Below are 5,740 nucleotides of genomic sequence, written 5' to 3'. Positions count from 1 at the left end.
GTATTTTTGCCTTTTTACGTCAAAGTCCTGTTTTGTTCTCAACTGGACAACAGGCTTGTCTTGAGCTTTTGGTTTAGCTTCATGCATCACGTGTGTTGATATGATTGTTTTAAAATTGAAAGTCGCCTTTGATTTCGAATAATCTCAGACGAACTCGGTAGTCTAATAGGGACGGTTATTTTTTAAACTCTCACAACTGCACTGAAAGCTGCATTTTGGTTTCAGCGAATGTCATGGCTATCTTTGGTTCGTGTTCGTTTTTCTTTCTTTTTCTGACGTATCTGCTCCTGTGTCGTAGTGCACTCTTGCACTCCCATAAGACAAACCATTTAGTTGATTTAAGGCCTCCTGTTCTGTCTGACCCATGGTCAGTACTACTTGTGTGCATTGTGTACTGAAGGTTGACTTTTAATTATTTGTTTGAGATGGATTTAGGGCCGTTTTTTTAGGGGGGTGGAGATTCCTTTGAACAGTGACTGCTCAGCGATGGTTTGACTTTTCATCTTTGGAATTCTCCCTTATTTCACGGGTTTGCTCTTGCTAAACATTTATTACATTACTGTTGTGACGCTATTCCGTTGCTGCCGTTTATCGAGTCCGGACATTGGAGGTTATGGGGGTCCTTCTGTTGTCTGTTTGTCCTATTTCTTTACAGCCTTTTCACCGTCCTTTGGTGTTCTTAACGGAGGGTTGGAGGTGCCTCGCCCCATTGAATGTTTCTTTTATTTTTTATTTTTATATATTTTTATATTTATATAAATAAATATATATAGATCTATATTTTTTTCACCCTGTTTTGTTTGTTTTATTTTTCCCCCCAACTTAAAATGACCGTTTTTTTGTGTGTGTCCATGTCCATCTTTAAAAAAAAATTCGAACCAAAGCAATATGTGTACCTGGCGAAATACGGCCGTTGTTACATTGACTCCTAGTAAACTAGGATTCGTGGGTGGTTGGCGCGTGCTCTGGTGTGGTTTGCTTCTTCTTTCCTATCAAAATCTATCGTTGTTATCTCCCCTCTTTCTTTTTTATGTTTGTTACTCTCTTATAACTGGTTAGGCTACCGGACTCGCAATCGTGAGATCGCGGGTTCGGGGTTCGAGCCTCAGCTCGGTCCGACGTTGTATCCTTGGGAAAGGCACTTTACACGAACTTCCCACTTGGCTCGGTCCTATCGAAGACGGACGTTAAACTAGGAGGTCCCGCCAAATTGTGTTGATAGGGGCGTTAAACCCATACCATTTTTTTCTTTTATAACACCTCTAATGTTCTGGCGCTCATATGACCTTATGCAGTTGCGAGCGCCGTAAAGCCTCTACTAACCCCCCCCCCCCCCCCCCCCCCCAAAAAATAGGATTTGGGGGAAAACAGCTATGGTATAAAACGTCGTACTCGACTTTTTCTTTCTTGAACCGTGTTTAAAAAAATAATAAAAGCAGAATTGTCATCTGAGTTGGGGGGCATTGTTTTAGCATTCCTGCAGTGCTCGAGATACCAGTCCTCTTTCTTTGTGTAAGACTTTTGATCTCTCCCCCCCCCCCCCCCTACCCGATGTACTCAAAACCATCCAGTTCGTTAGACCCCACATTTCCCTTAATCATTTGTTATGGTTATGAAAGTACGTTTCGTAAACAGAGGCAGATGGCCTGATGAACTTACGGTTGTTTTACCGAAGCTCGGTTGATTTGCATGTAAACGTACACGCATTCTCGTACAGTATTCCTTTGTAATACCACACGAAATGAGAAGGCTTATGAATACTTTGGTCCAACCCCCATTAACGTTAGGTGACGTCCCCTCTCTCGGCATTGATCCCAAACAAACCTAATGAAACTTCCCTCTGGCTACTAGCAGCGCCATTGATTTGACGATAATGGCTTACTAAAGACGGATGATTGTTGAGCCAGCCAGCATTTTGGATCAGGCTCCTCTCCACAATTAGACGAAGCCATCGCTCTGACCAGTGTTGTCAGTTGGTGGCCATTGGTGTGGTTGGTGGCCATCGAGGAGACACAGATACTACTCTCAGGCGAAAACTTCCATTTGCTGGAGCAGAAGCCAGACCAGGTACGGTAATGGACTGCCGAGTTTTTTTTGGGGTGCTTTTTTTAAATTGAAAAAAGGCGTTTGGTTGAATCTCTGGGGGTGGGTGGATGGCGGGCGCTCTAATGTTTGCTCCTTCTATCCTATCAAGCATCTATCGTCCTTCTTCTCATCATTTTCTTTGTATCTTACTCTCTAGAAACACCTCAAATCTTCGGCGCTTATATGGCTTATTTGTGTTGTAAAACTCACATTTAAATGATAACTAAAAACTGTCTGGGGATGTCCTGCTGCTTCTGCTTCTTTTCAGTGATACTCGTTCTTTTTTTATTTTCCAAGTTGTGTGGTCGTTATCGTGCTGGCACCCTGTCTGTCTGTCTGTCTGTCTGTCTGTCTGTCTGTCTGTCTGTCTGTCTGTCTGTTCAGGATAAGTGGTTGCGTGATGTTTTGTAAAAAGATTTTTATTACGCATAAATACATGTGTTGCTCTTGTCTACTCTCAGTTGGTGGATGGTTGGTGGATGCTCTGGTGTGGTTTGCTTCTTTTTTCCTATCAAACATCTATCATCCTTACCTCCCCTCCTTTTTTGTGTTTGTTACTTTCTTGTAACACTTCTAATTTTCAGTGTTTATATGAGACCTTATTGTGTTGCGAGTGCCGTAAAACACTTACTAAAACAAAAACTACTCTCAGTTGAGTTGTTAGCACAGCCAGTACTAAAACGAAGTTGCAGCTGTTCTGTTGTTTCTCGGTTGGTCTTTTCACTATTGTATTCTTGGGTCTCCCAGAACTGTTTCCTTTATTTGTCTTTCCATATAGTTATGTTCGTGCGTTTCTCGGTTGGTCTTTTCACTATTGTATTCTTGGGTCTCCCAGAACTGTTTCCTTTATTTGTCTTTCCATATAGTTATGTTCGTGCGTGTGTGCATACGCTGATACTACTACAGTGCGTCTATTCTTCCTATATGTTCGATAATGCAGCGGCGTGTCTGAAATGTCAAGCGATATCTCAGCACTTACCGGCGAACGTAATGCGTTGTTGCTTTAGGTAGACAGAAATAAACACTTTGGTGTGCTTTCAAACGCAGTTTTGTGAATGTGTGAGCTTCTATATAGGAAGTTGTGCGGTTGATGTATGTAGTTTTTCGCTGCCTCTTGTCTGTGATCTTTCTCCCCAACGACAATATCCTCTTGGGTACTCAGTTTATCTGCAAATGCAAACTTTGGGAATACAAACATGTCAGTTATTAATATCATATTCTTCTAGGCTTGTCTCTGCTTGTTCGAAAGGTCGCTGGTGGGTGCCGTTTCTGTTCTTTTCTCTCTGCTATTTCTTCTCGCTGGTTCGCTTTTATGCACATTATTAATTGTCGATATACTGCTCTTTTAGGCAACAGGACCTGTATGCCACCCCCCCCCCCCCCCCCCCCCGGCCGGGGGGGGGGGGGGGGACCTTACCGTGTTGTTGTTATTTACTATGTACCAGGCGTGCACCCTCTAGTAGTTTGTCTGGCCCTCGAGTCGACCTGGCAATTAATATTGAATGTTGCACACGGTGGGTTGATAATCAATAAAACAACTGTTTGTCTTGAATATTGTCATCAATAATTTCCGGCCTAGTTTGGAACAATAGGTCTAGTATTAAAGTTTATCTTTTGAATTGCCCTTGGGTGAGAAAGTGTCAGTTTTATACAGTCCGGACAACACCAAATGGACAACTTGTCGACCTCATTACACCGAAACTAAGTGGCGAATTGCCTTGATTTTTTGCTTGTGTCTCTGAATTCCAAAAAAAACTTTAGAAATCTTCGTCCATATGCGACAAATATAAATGGGTGTTTTCTATATAATCAATATTTTATTACACTCTGCCCGATGATTTTTTTTTTATTAGAACAAGAACGGCAGTGGAGTGTTAGTTTTTTGTTTGTTAAAATCTATATTCTTTTTCTGAACTGACTGCATGTGCCGCAAGACTGAGTTGTTTTCAGTCCAACGGTTAGTAGGTGACAGTGGGTTTATTTGGATTGATTAATTAGTAACTGTGATATACAATGAGTAAAATTTTTACTTTGCAGTCTTTAAGATTGCACACTTTTCAATTTGCTGTCGCTTTTTCATTTATCGCCATGGTTAGATTGCTTAATTTGCAACCCCCCCCCCCCAAACAACTAGGATTCGGTGACAACAGCTATGGTATAAAACGTCGTACTCGACTTTTTCTTTCTTGAACCGTGTTTAAAAAAATAATAAAAGCAGAATTGTCATCTGAGTTGGGGGGCATTGTTTTAGCATTCCTGCAGTGCTCGAGATACCAGTCCTCTTTCTTTGTGTAAGACTTTTGATCTCTCCCCCCCCCCCCCCTACCCGATGTACTCAAAACCATCCAGTTCGTTAGACCCCACATTTCCCTTAATCATTTGTTATGGTTATGAAAGTACGTTTCGTAAACAGAGGCAGATGGCCTGATGAACTTACGGTTGTTTTACCGAAGCTCGGTTGATTTGCATGTAAACGTACACGCATTCTCGTACAGTATTCCTTTGTAATACCACACGAAATGAGAAGGCTTATGAATACTTTGGTCCAACCCCCATTAACGTTAGGTGACGTCCCCTCTCTCGGCATTGATCCCAAACAAACCTAATGAAACTTCCCTCTGGCTACTAGCAGCGCCATTGATTTGACGATAATGGCTTACTAAAGACGGATGATTGTTGAGCCAGCCAGCATTTTGGATCAGGCTCCTCTCCACAATTAGACGAAGCCATCGCTCTGACCAGTGTTGTCAGTTGGTGGCCATTGGTGTGGTTGGTGGCCATCGAGGAGACACAGATACTACTCTCAGGCGAAAACTTCCATTTGCTGGAGCAGAAGCCAGACCAGGTACGGTAATGGACTGCCGAGTTTTTTTTGGGGTGCTTTTTTTAAATTGAAAAAAGGCGTTTGGTTGAATCTCTGGGGGTGGGTGGATGGCGGGCGCTCTAATGTTTGCTCCTTCTATCCTATCAAGCATCTATCGTCCTTCTTCTCATCATTTTCTTTGTATCTTACTCTCTAGAAACACCTCAAATCTTCGGCGCTTATATGGCTTATTTGTGTTGTAAAACTCACATTTAAATGATAACTAAAAACTGTCTGGGGATGTCCTGCTGCTTCTGCTTCTTTTCAGTGATACTCGTTCTTTTTTTATTTTCCAAGTTGTGTGGTCGTTATCGTGCTGGCACCCTGTCTGTCTGTCTGTCTGTCTGTCTGTCTGTCTGTCTGTCTGTCTGTCTGTCTGTTCAGGATAAGTGGTTGCGTGATGTTTTGTAAAAAGATTTTTATTACGCATAAATACATGTGTTGCTCTTGTCTACTCTCAGTTGGTGGATGGTTGGTGGATGCTCTGGTGTGGTTTGCTTCTTTTTTCCTATCAAACATCTATCATCCTTACCTCCCCTCCTTTTTTGTGTTTGTTACTTTCTTGTAACACTTCTAATTTTCAGTGTTTATATGAGACCTTATTGTGTTGCGAGTGCCGTAAAACACTTACTAAAACAAAAACTACTCTCAGTTGAGTTGTTAGCACAGCCAGTACTAAAACGAAGTTGCAGCTGTTCTGTTGTTTCTCGGTTGGTCTTTTCACTATTGTATTCTTGGGTCTCCCAGAACTGTTTCCTTTATTTGTCTTTCCATATAGTTATGTTCGTGCGT

The 5,740-nt window shown here is 42.0% G+C and overlaps 1 protein-coding gene across 4 annotated transcripts in view; it reads left to right on the top strand.

Annotated features, from left to right (window-relative positions):
* Positions 1 to 5,740, top strand: part of LOC101854223 (acyl-CoA (8-3)-desaturase) — a 68,468-nt gene that overhangs the window by 13,441 nt on the left and 49,287 nt on the right. The window contains exon 1 of one of the 4 annotated variants that reach the window (XM_005090521.3): positions 4,437 to 4,930. The exons of the other annotated variants lie outside the window; for them this stretch is intronic. The gene's annotated coding sequence lies outside the window, so the exon portion shown is untranslated. Of the gene's footprint in view, positions 1 to 4,436; positions 4,931 to 5,740 lie in introns of those variants that run through there. 4 annotated transcript variants of the gene reach the window in all.

The sequence above is a fragment of the Aplysia californica genome, unplaced genomic scaffold (genome assembly GCF_000002075.1).
Source record: "Aplysia californica isolate F4 #8 unplaced genomic scaffold, AplCal3.0 scaffold00018, whole genome shotgun sequence".
Lineage (NCBI taxonomy): Eukaryota > Metazoa > Mollusca > Gastropoda > Aplysiida > Aplysiidae > Aplysia > Aplysia californica.
This window is presented reverse-complemented; position numbering and strand designations above follow the sequence as displayed.